The sequence below is a fragment of the Acomys russatus genome, chromosome 29 (assembly GCF_903995435.1).
Source record: "Acomys russatus chromosome 29, mAcoRus1.1, whole genome shotgun sequence".
Lineage (NCBI taxonomy): Eukaryota > Metazoa > Chordata > Mammalia > Rodentia > Muridae > Acomys > Acomys russatus.
The window spans coordinates 41849805-41867888 of NC_067165.1; the positions used below are offsets into that span (position 1 = coordinate 41849805).

Here is an 18084-nt window from a genome sequence, read left to right on the forward strand (position 1 = left end):
TTTTTTGAATTTATAATTCTATTTATTTATTTAACATATGAATGCTTGGCATGGTGTGCATGTGTCATGACATGCACATGGAAGTCAGAAGATAGCCTTTGGGAGTTAGTTGTTTCCCTCTGCCATCTGGGTCCTGGGGATTGAACTCAGGTCTTCAGGCTTGTCGCTGACTATCTTTACCCACTGAGCCATCTTGTTGGTTGAAGAGACATTTATTAAGTAGCTGTCAGTACAAAGGTTTCTGCCAGACATAACAGCCTCAACAGAAGAAGGTGAGGCTGTAATGACGTAAGTAAGCCAAAATGTAGGAAATTCCCTAGAGGCCAACACAGAGGAAGATGTGACACTGCCCGGCAACCTACGGCTGGAGCAGTCAAGCCATAGCCAGTGCTTTTCCAAGCCCAGATTGGGCGATGATTTATTGGAGGAAAAAAAGCCTGTGGCAGCGGTGGTGACCATGGTGGCTGTATACTCTTTTAATCCCAGGACTTGGTAGGTAGAGGCAGGAGGAGCTCTGTGAGTTTGAGGCCAGCCTGGTCTACATAGTCCAGGACAGCCAAGGCTACACAGAGAAACCCTGCTTCAAAAATAAAAGTAGATAGATGGGCAGATGAATGGATGAGAGAAGGAAAGGTAGAGACTACTCTTCTGACAGATGAATCCTAGGAATGTTGAGGGTCTGGAAATGAATTAATTCCCTTAGAACTATTTGAATCACCAATTCTGATCCCTAGGAGAGTCCTGCAGGCCTGGTAGGATGTGAGCTGATAATATGGAGTGGCCTGTCCTGGGAGCTCCCAGCATGAACTAGCTGACATCACTGGTCATCAGATGATGAAACACTTCCTGCCCTTGCTCTCTGAAGCCCACGCTGTGAACTCACCCTGTGGAAAAAAAATGCACAACACGCCCTCTGCTGGATCTGCTATTGAACGTTAATTCAGCACGCATTTCATGCCAGCACAGCTTTTTAAATGTTGAGGTGGGGGCAGGGGAGATGGCTTGGGGATGGCTGCTGTCAAGAAGATCTGGCTCAGTTCCTAGTACCTGCTATGCTGCTGACGACAGCCTATAACTCCAGTTCTAGGGTATATGCTAACTCTTTTCTGCTGTACTCAGGAATTGCACACACATGCAAGCAAACACTTAAATGCATTAAAAATAATACATTTTAACAATGTTTTAGTTATTATCTCTAGCTCCCTTTGAAGTCTCATGTGTTTAGGCAGCCACAAACTGTTTTTAGAAGGGTTAGGCTTGGTCAGAATGCCAAAATATCTATGGCACAAAACAGATTAAGAATTGCCGCTCCTCCAGATACCACAGATAGTTTCCAAAATATCCAAGGTGTCAGGCTCAGTGCTGTGGCTTCATGGCAGGACACTGCCCTGAGGTGGTGCTTGTTACAGCTGTTGGCACAGCATGCTGGCTTTGGACACAGGCCCTAGGTGCTCCAGATGTTTCCACAGACTCTTGTGTCTCAGACTGGTTATATCAGCATTATCATAAGAATACTAATAGCTCTGGTAATCCAGTTCACAATCAAGCATTTGGAAATTCTCTTGGAACCATCAACGTGTGAAGCTTCCAGGAGGTCATCAATCTACAACTGGAGAGAGGAAACCATCGTTGTCTCTAGACCACAGTTAACAGTGCAGTTTCTTGGTTTTTATGAAGCGGTTGTGACCTTCACCTGCAACTTAGTTGTTTGATTTGTTTCTTTAACAACCTAACAGTCATTGTTTTCTTTCTGGTGCTTTCTTGGGCAGCTGATTTCCTCTGAGCACCAGGTGCCCAGACTTGAACTGACAAAGCTGCATTCAGATCAGGTTTCTCAAATGCTGCTGACTTTCTCTCATTTACAGTATCACATTTCTATTGCTGTACACTGTGTGATCTGGGCCTCCCCACAGCATTTTAACAATTGGTAATTGGGCAGGAAGTGTGTTTTTATTACAGTGGCCTTTTGATTTTGATTTTACAGTCATGTCGTGTTTAGCAGAGAGCAGAGGTGGGCAAGTGGTGCTCTGAAACACATTTTTGACAGAGAGAAGTCTGTTGTTTCAGCCACTTGGCTATCTGTCAGCTCTTCTCAGACATCCCCCTTGTGCTGGTTGCCTGGCAACCTGGGGCTGGAGCAATCAAACCATGGCCAGTGCTTTTCCAAGCCCAGATTGGGAGATGATTTATTGGTGGAACTGTAAGCACCGTATACTGAGCCCTAGAAATGGATCCCCTCCCTTTCTCTTTCTCTCTTTACCAGTTTATAGGGACTACATTGAGAAAAGATAGAAAGATATGTGGAGGATCTCTCTCTCTCTCTCTCTCTCACACACACACACACACACACACACACACACACACACACACACACGAATAAAATTAGGGCCTTGTTATGTTGTGTCTACCTATTGTTTGACTATGTTATTGAAACTTTTTTTTTCCCCCTTCAAGACAAGAGTGTCACCATGTAGTCCTCGGTGGCCTGGAACTTACTATGTAGATCAGGCTAGCCTAGAACTCACAAACATCAGCATGCCCCTGTCTCCTGAGAGCTGGGGTTAATGCCTGTGCCACTCTACATCTGTCCTGGCCAGAAACACTGAAAAAAATTTTTTTTCTTTTTTGTTTTTCTAGACAGGGTTTCTCTGTGTAGCCATGGCTGTCCTGGAGTCACTTTGTAGACCAGGCTGGCTTTGAACTCACAACGATCCACCTGCCTCCACCTCCTGAGTGCTTGCATTACAGGCGCAACACTCAAAAACATTAAGTTAGTACTTTCCATGATAAATGAGACACTCAAAACTGCACACTTGTTGAAACTCAGGCCAGGCCAGGGAAATGCTAGTAGCATGCTACTAGAATCAAGCCTGGAGCTAGGGCCCAGCCCTTAGAAAAAACTGTGTGTTCTTGATTTAATACGAAACTATTTTGATTTCTTTTCTTTCTTTTTTTTTTTTTTTTTTTTCTTCTTCTTTTTGTTGTTGTTTTGTTGGTTGGTTTCAGTCAGCCCTGGCTGTCCTAGAATTCACTCTATAGATCAGGCTGACCTTGAACTCACTGAGATTCACCTGCCTCTGCCTCCCAGAGTATTGGGATTACATGTGTCACCACTACCACCGGCTTTCTTTTCTTATTTTTCAAAACAGGCTTTTTAAAAGTCCTAATTGTCAGGGCTGGAGAGATGGCTTGGTGGTTAAAAGCACTGCATGCTCTTCCAGTGGACAAGGGTTCAATTCCCAGCACCCCAGATGGCAGCTCACAACTGTGTGTAACTCCAAGATCTGACACTCTCACACAGACATACATGCAGGCACAGCACCAATGCACATAAAATAAAAGTAAATTATTTTTAAAAGTGTGTCTTTTTTTTTTTTTTTTAAGTCTTAGTTGAACAGGTAGGATATTTCTGTACTTTCTACTTGATTTTTCCTACGAAGCTAAATCTGCTTCCCCAAAACACTCTTTTAAAACATGTTAGAAGAGACAAAGATTCCAGCTTTCTTAGCAGGTGTTTTGGTGGGTCTTTGTCTGTGTGTGCACATGTGTATTGATGCCTGTTGTTAAAGACAGAGCTTCTGTTTGTTCATTCTGAACACCTCCAGGCTTCCCACTTTCTGCTTCTGCCTATGCTGTTTTCTGCCACCACCCATATAACTTCCACTTTTTCTTTTCTGAGATGGTCTCTCACAGAGCAACCCAGGCTAGCCTTGAACTCGCTGTTACCTTGCCTCCACCTCCAAGATGCCAGGAGTGATGGGTGCTCCACCACTCCTGACTTAATCACTACCTTCTGACTAAAAATTACTCTAGCAAGATGTATTTTTCTCACAGAAATGAAACTCCATAGCTCTTGATGTAGTATCTCCTTCATAATCTCAGAAACTCCTCCAGCATTACAGCACAAGTGAAAACCTATTATCTCTGGGCACATTCTGATCAAATGGGAGTTGGGGGCAGAAGAACCCCAGCTTGCAGCCCAGTGAGTCCAACTGTGTATGCAAATACACTATTAATGTGTTTGTATTCCTTATAACTAGATAGAGCTAACCTGTTTGTATGTAATTTATACGCAGCTGTGTTCCTGCTCTCTCAATATCAGTATTTTCAGCAAAAGTGTGGTGTTCTAGGAGCACTGTTGCTCTGACAGAAGCCAGCAGAGCAGCTTTGTGATTGGTTCCTCTCTAGGAGCCTCCCTTTAGGGACTAGTCATCATTCATGGGGACAGAAGGAGAGAGCAGGGTGCCTGTGATGGATAGTTGACAGGAAATATTGCTGGTGACTGAGGTCTGCCTTTGATAGAAGTGCTTCTTAGCGCCACTGTGCTGCATTCCCTAAAAAGACATTGATTTTCCTTCCCTTTGGGCTCTTAATCTTTTTGTTTGTTTGTTTTGTGGGTTTGGTTTTTCCTTTGAGTCATGGTCTCACCGTGTAGCTTTCCTGGAATGTACTATGTACACCAGACAGACTGGATTCAACCTCTCAGAAATCAGCCTGCCTCTGCCTGTCAAGTTCTGGGGCTGTGGACGTGAGGCACCATGCAAAGCTGATGTCTTCCTTTTGGGAGGTGATACCTTAGCCAAACCAAGTTCCTAGAGGAGCCCAGGCTCATATACCCTGCCCTGCCCTGCCCTGCCCTGCCCTGCCCTGCCCTGCCCTGCCCCCTGCCCTGCCCCACCCCCTACCCTACCCCCTACCCTACCCCCTACCCTACCCTGGAAAAATGAAGTCCACGCCCCTCTTCCTTACCAGGAACTGATTCAGGAAGTTGAGAGTCATAATGCTTATATATGTGCTTTATTTAATTTGAAATCACATGTCTGTATAAATATGTGTTATTGTTGCCCATAGTTGTGCTGGTTGTGGTTATTTACCTCTGTAAAGGTGAACATTTGGATCAGCCCGGTGAAGTGGCACACACTTTTGATCCCAGTACTCTGGGCAGCAGAGGCAGGCAGATTTCTCTGAGTTCAAGGCTAGCCAGGTCTACAAAGACAGTCTAGGACAGCCAAGGTTGCACAGAAAAACCCTGGGGGGAGGGGGGAGGCAGTGACCATTTGGTGCTATGGGTATCTTGCAATTTGCCAGTCACTGATAGATATATATGTATATAGTAAACATAGTAAACAGAATATATAAATAGTATACATTTATATGCAATATAAATACATTTATACATAAATATAATTTTACAATGTAAATATTTATAGAGACCTATTTTTTAGATATAGCCCCCTGTAGCTCAGGCTGTTCTTATATTTGCTATGTAACTAAGGAGACCCATCAACTTCTAATCCTTCAGTCTTTACCACCCTAGCCTGTGCTGCTGCTGCTGCTGCTGCTGCATGGACTCAGGGCTTCATCCACAGGCCATATTTTGTTTTGTTTACTTTTTGAGACAGGGTTTCTCTAGGTAGCCTTGGTTGTTCTGGACTCACTCTGTATATCAGGCTGGCCTCGAATTCAGAGAGCCACCTGCCTCTGCCTCTCCAAGTGCGGGCAATACAGGCATGTGCCACCATGCCCATGTTTTTATTTTTTATTGTTTTATTTAAAGTTTTTACAAAGAGCTTCTTCACTAAAAAAATGCGTTTTTTCTTTACATTTTAACAGAAAAGCCACAGTTCTGTTTATTTTATCCCCCTTTGCCCTAAGCTGAAATCAACTTTGTTAGTGAAAACTAAACACTTAACAGCATGCTTCTCAGCCACTTCCTGGAGCATTTATATGGAGACTCTTGGATGATGTCATAGGGAGAGAATGGCTGTTTGCGCTCTTCTGTTAGTGCCAGGTTATTTTTAATTTGAATGTAGCTGTGTAGCCAATACTTGGCAAGATGTATTTAGCCAGCAGAGTCTGCACCTGTTGATGGTTGTTGGCCTAGCCTTTCACTTGACTGAGCCAGGGCGCTGAAGCATGCCTTCTCAGCCTTACCCAGTGGCAGTACTTTCTGCTGGGCCTGAAGTAAAGGATTTTGGTGTGTGCTCAGCACAGTCATTTGACTCAGAAAGTCAGAGGCAAAGGTAGCCAGGAGGGCTCAGCTGCTACTTAAATCGTTTGACAAGAGGTCATTTTCCCACTGGATATGTGGTCCTTGAGTGGAAAATACAGTAATTTTCATTCACCAGCAGAGTCAGCCTGGGAAAGGGCAGGTTAATACACAGAAATATAGAAATAGGAAATAGTTTAGTCTTTATCTTAAGTGGGAATCTGGTGTGTGTGTGGAAGGGTGTGGCTTGAATTCTCTAATGATCGTGTAGATTTGATTGGAGAAAATAAGGCATCCTTTGGTTTTGTTGGTTGTATTTAGAAACTTAGTGGAGGCCTATGGGAAGACAGAGTGAAGCCAGTCAGTCCAGAAGGACTGCTGGCCACCTCCAGGTGACTCATGTAAGCACTTGGCTAGTGGTTGAGGACCACCTGCTCATGTCATCAGATTCAGGGCTGTACCACTTGAAGCAGCTCCTTCCCTCTATGTTGAGCAGTGTCTCTCCTGTTTCAAGTCTGTACCATGTGTGATGTCCTTAAAGCAGAGCATGCACACTGTCCTGGGGAGAGCAGGTCCCTGCTTTGTTTAAATCAATACTTAACTAATACTGAGACTGAAGGGTTTTTAGGGGATTTTTTTGTTTTGTTTTGTTTTGTTTTTTGGTTTTTCGAGACAGGGTTTCTCTGTGTAGCCTTGGCTGTCCTAGACTCCCTTTATAGACCAGGCTGGCCTCAAACTCACAGCAGTCCACCTGCCTCAGCTTCCCGAGTGCTGGGATTAAAGGCGTGCACCACCACACTTGGCTGGGTTTTTAGTTTGTTTTCTTTGTTTTAAACTTTTGTCTCTGCCTCTCGAGTGCTGGGATTACAGGTGTATACTGCCAGGTCTAGTCGAGGTTAAAGTTTTAGTAGTATTCTATATAAGAAGTCAAACCAAACTGGGCATATTGGCGCACACCTGTAATCCCAGCACTCTGGGAGGCACAGGTAGGTGGAGCTCTGTGAGTTTGAGGCCAGCCTGGTCTACGAAGGGAGTCCCGGACACCCAAGAGTACACAGAGAGACCCTGTCTCAAAAACCAACCAACCAATCACTACTTTTTTAATCCCAGCACTCAAGAGGCAGAGGCAGATTTCTGTGAGTTTGAGGCCAGCTTGGTCTACAAAGAGAGTCCAGGACAGCCAGGACTACCAAAAAAAGCCCTGTCTTGAAAAAACAAACAAAGTCAAACCATTCCTAACAACAGTAAGAAACAGACAAAACTGCACTGAAAACAGGATTGGAAACATGTTTCCCTCAGTCTCTGTGCAGGGAGAGTTCAGGAGTGTGGTCCTGCAGCTCTGATGTGAGAAGTGGTGGGGCCCAGTCACGTGTTCTGTGAGTTTAGACTCTTTCAAGGCCCCTTTACTCCCAGGCTGGGAAATGACAGCTGAAACTGATGAGATAAATTTGTCAGGCCTGCTCTCTAGCCTGATGCTTCCAGAGTGCTGAACTTTTGTTTGTTTTTGTTGGGGTGGTGGTGTTTTGTTTTCAAGACAGGGTTTCTCTGTGTAGCCCTGGGTGTCCTGAACTCTCTCTGTAGACCAGACTGGCCTGGTGACCAGTTCTGGGATTAAAGGCATGTGTCACCACTGCTTGGCACATGGTGGCTGAACTTTTATTACTATTGTTGGTATTAATTACCTTTCTGTTGCTGTGATAAAATACCATGACCAAAAGCAACTTAGGGAAGAGAGAGGTCAGGAAACATGGCACCAGGCAGCTAGAGCAAGCAGAAAGCAGAGAGAAAACTGGAAGTGAGGCGCAAGGCTCTGTCCTCTTCCCAAAGAGCACCACCACCCAGGGAACCAGTGCTCAAACACTTAAGACTGTGGGGCCATTGCTTATTCAAACCACCACATCAGGCCCATCATGAGGGCAGAGACAGGCTGGCCCCTGAGTCAGAGCTCAGCCTAATCTTACAGAACGACTTCCAAAACAGCCAGGAGTACACAGAGAAACCTTGTCTTAGCAGGGGAGCGGGGGATACACACACACACACACACACACACACACACACACACACACACATACATACATTATATATATGTGTATGTATGTATGTATGTACACACACATGTACATATACATAAACACAGAAGGAGCCATATGGACTCAGAGACACTCTAGCGAGTTCTCTAGGCTCAGGGCTAGACTGCTTTGAGCGTGTGGTCTCGGAGCACAGTCATGCATGCCCTCATCCCATTGCTTGAGATTGCCATGTCCTTAGCCCATATAGCGTCATGTCAGGACACGAGATTGTGGAGAGTATTTATTTCTCTCAGTAAAGTGTGCATTCAAGTCTGACTTGGAACATATGGAGAGGAGGGCCTGGGGAAATGGCTGTTGCAGAGGACTGGGTTCTGTTTCCAGCACCCACGTGGTGCCTCATAACCATCTGTAACTGCAGTTTCCGGGAATCCAACACCCTCTTCTGAGCTCTTCTGGCACATCCAAGCAAAACACAGATACACAGAAAATCAAGGAACCCATAAAACCCAAAATGTGTTATTAGATAGTTAGAAACCTTTGAAGATGAGTTTGATATTTCTGAAAATTTGTCATTTAGATGCTTTCTTTTATGTGGAATTTATAGAAAATATTTTTAGAAGTTTTTTGTTTTGTTTGTTTTATTATTATATATACAGTGCTCTACCTGCAGAAGGTCAGTAGAGGGCATCAGATCTCATTATAGATGGTTGTGAGCCACCACGTGGTTGCTGGGAATTAAACTCAGGGCCTCTAGAGTAGCAATCAGTGCCTTTAACCTCTGAGCCATCTCTCCAGCCCTAAAAATATTTTTTATATTTCAACAAAAATGTGGGACCCCTACATGGTCCTTTACAGTTCCTCAGTGTTTCTGGAACTTTGCCATCTTTCAATAGAGTGTGAGTGTAAAAGATAAAATAGAGATTTTGTAATAACCAGTAAAAAAGTAGTGTTTATTTATTTTGGGTTTTTGACACTGGGTCTCACTGTGGCTGTCCTGGAGCTGTATAGACCAGGCTGGCCTTAGACTCAGAAATCTGCCTGCCTCTGCCTCCAAGTGCTGGAATTAAAGTTGTGTGCCACCACGTCCGTCCCAAAAGATTCCTATCAGTTTGTTATGCTGAAATTCTAAGTTAATTAAACTTTCAACTGTATTGGGATAACACTAACCATGGAGTATATTTAAACTGGGGACAGAAAATGGTATCTTCCTAGGCACATTGTGGTGCTATGCTTTACCAAAATGGCACTTCACCAGGTCACCTTTCATTAGTATAGTAAGTGCTTAAACCTAAAAGCAAATGATACATCTCAGAGGAGTATAGTAGTGACTCTCAGAGAAGGATGTATTTTAGATATGGGATGATGTTAATTGGTTACCAGAGGACTATATGCTGAACCCAGTGAGCTGTCAGAGCAGCTGTACAACAGGAGCTGGCATGACTCAGGGCACCCTGTAGAAAGGGGTCAGTACTCTGCTCTAACCCAAGACCCCTCATTAGTTTCATTTAACATGTTTTTTGTCCTGGCTTCTACCTTTCAGAGAGCAGTGGATAGCGTTTTCTTACTTGCTTGCTGAAGGGCTCACACTTTTGTGTCTGTCTCTGTGGTCAGGAGGGTGACTGGAGATTGCTTACTTGCAGATCTGCCTGCTCTTCAGTCCCCTGAGAACCAATGCATTATTAACATAAAGTTCTGTGCAGCAAACAGGGTAGAGGAGAAAACCATTTTCACAGTGGGACTCATTTCAATACCTACAGTGTTTTCTAAACTGTTATGTAAGAGGACCAAGTGGAGAAGTCACAGCAAGTTTCTGACTGTGATACACTATTTAAAATTCACCAGAGGGAGTTAATTTTGAAAGCTCTCAGCCAGTGGCTAATGTTGCGGAGGTCTCTTGTATTCTCCTCCCTGCTGGAGACGCAGGTCAGACTGAGCAAGTGATGATTTCTGAGGGAACCCTGCATCCATGTGAGCTAGGGTAGAGGCATACCCGATCTTCAAAGACATACTTTTCTCCTGTTCTCCCATTACCTTATAACTCTGTCCAATTTAATGTTCAGAGCGTTTATTTATTTTTTTATTTAGTTAGTTACAGGAGGCAGGAATTTTACATAAAAGACAAACAAGGTGCAAGTGGCTGAGACAAGAGGATACCTTTACTTGCCCATATATAGACTTGTTTGTTCGTTTGTTTTTTGAGACAGGGTTTCTCCTGGCTGTCCTAGTCTCACTTTGTAGACCAGGCTGGCCTCAAACTCACACAGATCCGCCTGCTTTTGCCTCCCAAGTGCTGGAATTAAAGGCATGCACCACTACTGCCCCCATATATAGACTTTTTAAAAAATATTTTATTTAATTTTAATTTGTGTGAGGGTGTCAGATCTTGGAGTTATAGATAGTTGTGAGCTGCCATGTGGGTGCTGGGAATTGGAGCCGGGTCTTTTAGAAGAGCAGGCAGTGCTCTTAACCACTAAGCCATCTCTCCAGCCCCCATATATAGACCCTTAAAAATACTTTAATCTTAAAACAGAAAGAAGCAACAACCAGTACCTTGCTTGTTTATTTGGTTGGTTGGTTTTGGCTTTTCAAGACAGGGTTTCTTTATGTAGCCTTGGGTGTCCTGAACTTATTCTATAGAGCAAGCTGGCCTTGAACTCACAGAGATCCACTTGCCTCTGCCTCCCAGAGTGCTGAGATTACAGGTATGCTGCACCAGGCCTGACCTATAAGTTGCTTTTAAAGTCTGCACCCCCATCACAGTCTCTAGGCTCCCCCTGTTGATGTATGTCACCTTTCACACCTTCTCCCCAGCCATGAGTCAAGGATTTGGTACCATAGGATACCATATAATTTCCTCATCTCTAAAATGGAGCTATTAGAAGCTTTGCCTCCAAAGGCAAAAGATCAAGGAAGGCCCTGCCAGTAGAGCCTGAGGCAATGGCTATGGACAGTAGTGTGCAGCCATTTTATTGCTGCCCTAGGCAGCACCTCACCACCTTCTCCATGCCAAGACACACATCACACTGCCAATACGTGTGCTCTTCAGCAGGACTGGCTGTTAGTGAGGCTTCCTGTTTAGCCCAGCTAGTTGTCCGTCAAGGGGGCCAGGAGAGCACAGTAGCTGGCCGGACCCAGTTATGTACTCAGGGTTCAGGCGGATTTGCCCAGGCAAAAGCATAAGGAACCTCAGAACACATTCTCCTGTAGGGGAAGAGTAGTGTTGCTGCATTTCAGCCTTGTTCTCTTTATTTCTGTAAGTATCTTCCATTTCAGGAATGGCTATAACTAAACAGCCATGTCAGAATTCTCTGGGAAGCAGAAGAGACTACAGAGAACCTCTTGAATGTTCTCGTTCTCTCCTTCCAACCTCTTTCCACCTGAGGTTGTTAGGTGGCCCTTGGTAGAGGGATATATAAAATAGATGTATAAATCAAATATATACTGATCATAAACCATAGAGAAATGTATTTGAAGATGATTTGGCATCTAATTTGCATCTAATTTTACTATTTATTCGCCATGAAAATATATTTGCATACTAGTGACATGGATGTGTTTATTGACATAAAAGAAATCTTAGTTGAGTATTTAATAATGCAGGATGTTAAGCATCTTTGGAGGTTTTCAGAGTTATTCAATATTTAGATTTTATAATATCAACATTGAGAACACAGCCTCACATATATACATAGCACAAAATGAAAGAAGTATGATTAGGGCCTTTTCAGAAATGGCTGGCATTTCTGTCCTAATCCCAAACCAGAATTTGGCAAATTTTTTTTATGAAACTAAAGCAGCCATTTTTATTAAAAATGTTTTTCTTACATATTGCTTATTTGTGTGTGTTAGGATGTTTGGGGTGTGTGCATGACATAGGGCTGATTTAGAGACCAAAGAACAACTTGTAGGAGTTTTCTCCTTCTACTTTTAGGATCCTAGGGATGGAACTCTGGCTGTCAGGCTTAGCTGCAAGCCCTTTTATATACTAAGCCACTTTGCCAGTCCCCAAAATATCTTTTTTGTTGTTTGATTGGTTGATTTGATTTGTTTTTTGAGACAGGGTTTCTCTGTGTAGCCCTGGCTATCCTGGCAAAATGTCAAATTTTAAAGATAGATTATTTTTATGTTGTGTATGTCAGTGTGTCATGTGTGAGAGGACCTGTGGAGACCAGAAGAGCATGTGAACTCCATTAGAGCTGGAGTTACATGTATTTGTGAGCTGCTGGGTATGGGTGCTCAGAACCAAACTTGGGTCCTCTGGAAGAGCAACAAAAGTTCTTAACTACAAACAGCAATTTTTATTTATTTATTTTTTCTTTTTTCCAAAACAGCAATTTTTTTTTGTTTGGTTGGTTTTTTTGTTTTGTTTTGTTTGTTTGTTTTGGTTTGGTTTGGTTTGGTTTTTCGAGACAGGGTTTCTCTGTGTAGCCTTGGCTGTTCTGGACTCACTTTGTAGACCAGGCTGGCCTAACTCACAGCGATCCACCTGCCTCTGCCTCCCGAGTGCTGGGATTAAAGGCGTGCGCCACCACGCCCAGCAAAACAGCAATTTTTCAAGCAAAGCATTCTTAATATAACATAATCCAAACATAAACTAATTTGATAATTAAATGATGAGGAAAATATTAAAAGTCTTTGTTTTCCATAATTAAACCACTGTTCCTTTAAGAGCAGATGACTGGTATGCGTGTTGTGTGCTCCCACCAGGCTGCAGTGAAGGTTGTATAGCTCAACATAGGTGAATGCTGACAGAAGCTTCTCTGGCTGTAGTATACCCAGAAACCTTTTAATGATGGCCAGATTTTTCACATTCAGTGAGTTTTAACATTATGGCGTCATGTACTCTCTCAGAGAGGGAGCGAGGGGAGTGTAGGGAAGGAGGGAGAAGGAGACTGGCTGACCCCAACTTTAATGATATTGGATACTGGCACTCACACTTTGTTTTGTAAAGATTTCTTTTTTTTTTTTTTTTTTTTTTTTAATTTTATTTTATGTATATGAGTGCTCTATCTGCATGTAGGTCTTAATGCCACAAGAAGACATCTGATCCCAGTATAGATGATTGTGAGCCACCATATGGTTGTTGGGAATGGAACTCAGAACCTCTGGAAGATAATACAGTGCTCTTAACCACTGGGCCTGGCACTCACACTACAATTTTTTTTTTTTTTAAATAATGTGTTTATTTCATGTGAATGAGTGCTTTTCACATATACCTGCCATGTGTGTGTCTGGAGCCCTTGGAGGCCAGGAGAGAGTGTCAGTTCCCCCTGGAACTGGAGTTACAGCTGGTTGTGAGCAGCTGTGTGGGTGGTGGCAATCAAGCCCAGATCCCCCTGCAAGAGCAGTAAGTGTCTTTAACCATTTAGTTAAGGTTTCCCAGCTAGGAACTTGGTGACCAACCTGTGTCACTACTCGTGAATGGAGTTGGAATACCAAGAATAACCTCTTTGCCATAGATAAGTGCATGTTTCTGTTTAGGTCTCACCTGGTGCTGAGGGTACATAAATAGAAAAGGGCGCGGTTTTGCTCCCAAGGTACACACTCAGGTAGCTTGGAGGTTAAAAGTACCAAAGAAACACTGTCAACTTCCACACATGCAAGTGTGGATGATAGAAAGCCCAGGAGCAGAAAGCAGGGCGACCTAGCACTGGCAGTGTATGGCTGAGCCGGTTACCACAGTTTAAATGTACACATGTCACCTTGACGGCCTGGCATTCTAATGTCACACAGTCAGGAACAGAGAAATAATACACGAGGCCTTGAAAGTGTTGACTTCATCTTCAGTTGCTGGAAGACTTAAGAAACAGACCATGAGGCTGGAGAGATGGCTCAGTGGTTAAGAGCACTGTCTGTTCTTCCAGAGGTCCTGAGTTCAATTCCCAGCAACCACATGGTGGTTCACAACCATCTATAATGTAATTTAGTGCCCCCTTCTGCAGATAAAGCATTCATATTTAAAAAAAAAAAAAAAAGTCTGAACTCATGACTAGGAAGCAAGGCCGTGGGTTCGGTCCTCAGCTCTGGGGAAAAAAAAGAAAAAAAAGAAAGAAACAGACCATGGCCATGAACTTAGCTGCTTAGCATCCCTCTCTGTAAACATGTCAGCATTGTAATTATTAAATGACTATTCAAAGCAGCAAGGTCTTCATGTGGAAAGAAGGGTACACAGAGGGAATGGAGTAAGTTGACTGCCTTAGCAGCCAGGCTCACAGACTAGCGTTGTCTAGCTACCATGTGCTCTGAGGGGTTGACTTCGTTTCAGTTTTAGAGACCACTCTGCATTTCTGGTAAACCACAAGGTGAAGCCATCCTGAGAAGCAGATGTTTTGCTGGTTTTGAGGCCTGTGGCTTTCCATAGAGAAGTAACAGCACAGGCCACATGAAGCTTTTACTTCCTCTTTTTTTTAGAGTGGGGCCAGGAGTACTTTACACTTATTTGTCATGCATGGGCAGCAGTAATAGATCTACACTCACTGTCAGATGTCAGACTCACATTTCTGGAAGTATAGTTAGTTTGAAATGCCTGTGAGACAGTCAAGTGAGTGTACTTGGTGGGACTGGATCATAGATGTAGCCTCGGAGATGCTAGTGAGCATCTTGTGAGAAACTTACAGCCAGGGCAACAGGAGAGTATCCTGGGAGTTTTGGTGAGTAGAAAGACCAAAACAAGCCCCCAAAATATATTTAGAAGCTAAGAAAATAATTGGGCCAGGTGATATGAGGAGAATTGGCTTACAGGAAGCAGAGCTTCTGCTTTCAGAGCTCACACTGGACCTTTCTGTGGTGATTCTTGTTTGGTGTTTTTGTTTGTTCATTTGTTCCTGGTTTTTTCCCTTTGCTCTGTTTCTTAATGCAGGGTCTGATCTAGCCAGAGAAGCCTCAGATTCACTGTGTACAGAAGAATGACCTCGAATTCCTTATCCTCCTGCCTTCATCTCCCAAGTGCTGGAATTTTAGGCAAGCCCCCATGTTTCTTACTCTCTTTCCATGATTAACTAACTCCAGCATAGTTGACTTCACTTGTTTCAAAAACTGGGAGAATAGTGACTGCCCAGTGCTAGAGAGAGGGAACATGGCCTGTGATAGGGTCGCTGTCTTTAGGAGAGTTTACAGACCGAGCACATGAGGGAAAGGGAACGGCTGGTCACAGGACTTTGATTTTGGAGCAGTAGGAATTTGAGTCTATATTGAAATGAACCTGGGAGACAGACTGTTTAGCATCATGACATATCTGGCGAGGAAGGCAGGCCACCCTTGACATCAGGGCTCAGGGTATGAACACTGTCCTGCTGGGTTAAGTGTTATTGGCAAGGCTGGGGAAAGAGTGGGAGCTCATAGGGTAAAGCTGCAGTTTTCTTGTTTTTGTTTTCTCATGTAGCCTGTACTGTCCTCAAGTTTCCTATGTAGCTGAGGATAACTTTGAACTTTGGATCCTCCTGCTTCCACATTCCTAGTGCTAGGGTTGCAGAGTGTTCTTAAAATCTGTAGTTCTGATAAATACATTGGTAGAGGCATGTCACAGGCTTTATGGTGAGCTGAGTTTGAGGAGGGAGGGCTGGAGGTGGGACTTGGACCTGCACTAGGTGGGTGGGAAGGAAGGGCTGAGCAGCTGTTTTCAAAACTGAAGAACTGGCACACTGGTGTTAAATGAACTGGAAAGTGTACAGTCTCAGGACAGCCAACAAAAGACTGAGATTCTTAAGGGAATGGCAGGAAACATAAGGATTTGTGAGGCTGGGTGACCGATCTTCTTAATTATCTGCACCACAGCTTCCTGGTCTGTAAAACGGGAGTAACGTAGACCTTCCTTAGGTGGGGGTGATGTGGGGCATACTTAATAATTACTACTATTTTGAAGGGGGTTTCTCATGATCTGCGAAAGCACGAACTCTGAACTGTCTACCCTCCTCTGTCACAGGAGCCAGGTGCTCTGGAGCCAGCCTTCAGTCCTCTCTTCCGAAAAGAGGACATACTGTGTTGTATGTTGCTGGACACGAACCCTACATTTGTTGCACTCTGGCATTCCACCCCCCAAACTATTTCCCACAGCCCCATCTCCTCTTCTCAAAGCCCCCTCCAACCCTACAGTGTCTCCTCCCACCCCCTGTAACCTGTTCCATGCCTTGGTATGAAGATTCTTCTGGACTGCCAAAGGCCACAGTAGTCCATCTGTCTTCTGGGCTCCCTTGGTACACAGATGGGATGCCCTTGCCTCTTTACTCTGGTTCAGGTAGCACTGTGCAGTGTTCTGTAGTGACTGATGACTCCACGTGCCCTTATCTTACCTGCTGAAGCCACTCACAGTTTAAGACATGTCCTGCAAGGGTTTTCAAAGTCCCTCCTCGTGTAGGTGTCCATTATGTTACTAAAGTGAACGCAGGGCCTCATCTCCTACCAGCTCTATGCTGCTCTGTTCCCAAGCCAACACTTGGGCCTCCCCAGGGCTTTCATCCACTGGTCCTACCTTTGGATCCTAACTCCTCAAAGCTCTGTGCAGCCTGATCCTCCCTGGCCTCTCAGTCTCATCTGCAAGCAGCCACTTTTTCTGCATACCTTGTCCTCTTGGCAGCTCCCAGAATCTTCCTGTGTCCTTCCTGGCCAATTTAAAGTCCAGCTGGAGCCCACCTGGCAGGCTTAGGCTCTTTCTTGTCACTTCCCTTAAGTCAAGCTGAGCAAGCTTCCTCCTCCTAGCTCCACCTACCAACCACCCTTTGTTCCTCTGCTGCTTTCCTCATAGGCCCCAGATCCACCCATACCTATTTGCTTGTCTGGGCTGATTGGTGCTCCTTGAGGACAGAGTTCTTTCTTGCTCTGGTTTAGGTGGGGATGCTCTGTGCAGCTAAGGATGCCTGTTGACCATATGCAACTGATGCAGGCAGGAGTCGAGTACTAGAAGTCTGCTCTTCGTACCAAGGAGTCTGTGCCACTTTCTTGTGTCTCACGGATATTTCCTACCGAACTATATCAATTATATTGAAAATTGACACTGATGAGTCATATCCTAGCGAAGGAAGAAGTCGGAACTCGCAGAGCCTGCAGGACTAGAGTAGGAGGTTGCAGATGGCTCTTGCAGGCCAGGTCTAGCCCTTCCCTGCGTTTGTCCCACAGATCTCAAACACGCAGAGTGTGAGGCCTTCGCGATGGGCAGCTGATTTATTGGCTGGGATGCTTCCGTGGTGATCAGTTGCGAAGTGCAGGCTGATACCCTGGCCTGGCTGGAACGAGTGCCTCAGCAGAGGGCCGGAGTGGCCCACGGGGGTGGGGACCGGCGCTGGTTTCTCTGCCTCACCGTGGGCATGCGGCCTGGCCCGCAGGGGGAGCAAGTTTCGCCACTGCGGTGCCCCCCTCCCCCCGACAGGGTGGACCCCGAGAAGGCCGTAGCGGGGGCCGGGCGGGGCGGAGCCGAGCGGGCCGCGGCGGCGATCCAGGCCGCCTTTTGCAGCCTCCCGCCGCCGGGCTCGCCGCGCTCCAGCCTCCTCCCCCGGCGCCCTCCGCACCCTGCTCCCTGCGCCCCGCGTCCCGCGCGGCCCCGCCGCGGTCACACGCCGAGCAGCCCGCGGCAGCCTGGTCCTTCGCTTTGTGGAGCCCGGGAACGGGCGCGGCCTCCTTACCTGTGGCTACGGGTCGCGCTCGGATCGGAGGTGGGAGCTGCTTGTGGAGCCGGCCGAAGTGAAAGTCTGCTGGCTGGGTGGGCCGAGCGGGCCCGTAGCTCGACCCTAGAAGGTCCCGGCTTGAGGCTGCGGGCTCCTTGTGGGCTTCCTCGGACAGGGGTGGGAAGAGGGCCAATCGGCCGGAGACACTTATGCGAAGGCAGCTGCTTCCGCGGGTGGAAAGCGACTAAGCTGGTTTATTGCCTGTAAGGCGGGCTGTTTGTTGTTTGCACCTTCGTGCAGCCTGTGGTTTCAGGAGGCCGCCTTAGCTCTGGTTGCCTTTCCCGAAACGCGCAGCGCTGCTTGTGGTCCCCACAGGCCGGGGGCTGCCCTGCCCTGCCATCAGGCCCCAGCTGTGCGGCTGAAAGCCTCCAGCCTGGCTAGTATTCCCGAGCTCAGACTTTTCTGTGGT

The 18084-nt window shown here is 45.5% G+C and overlaps 1 protein-coding gene across 5 annotated transcripts in view; it reads left to right on the forward strand.

The window, feature by feature from the left end:
- Rere (arginine-glutamic acid dipeptide repeats) overlaps positions 1-18084 on the forward strand; it is a 329541-nt gene that overhangs the window by 265116 nt on the left and 46341 nt on the right. The window contains exon 1 of one of the 5 annotated variants that reach the window (XM_051171193.1): positions 17539-17663. The exons of the other annotated variants lie outside the window; for them this stretch is intronic. The gene's annotated coding sequence lies outside the window, so the exon portion shown is untranslated. Of the gene's footprint in view, positions 1-17538; positions 17664-18084 lie in introns of those variants that run through there. 5 annotated transcript variants of the gene reach the window in all.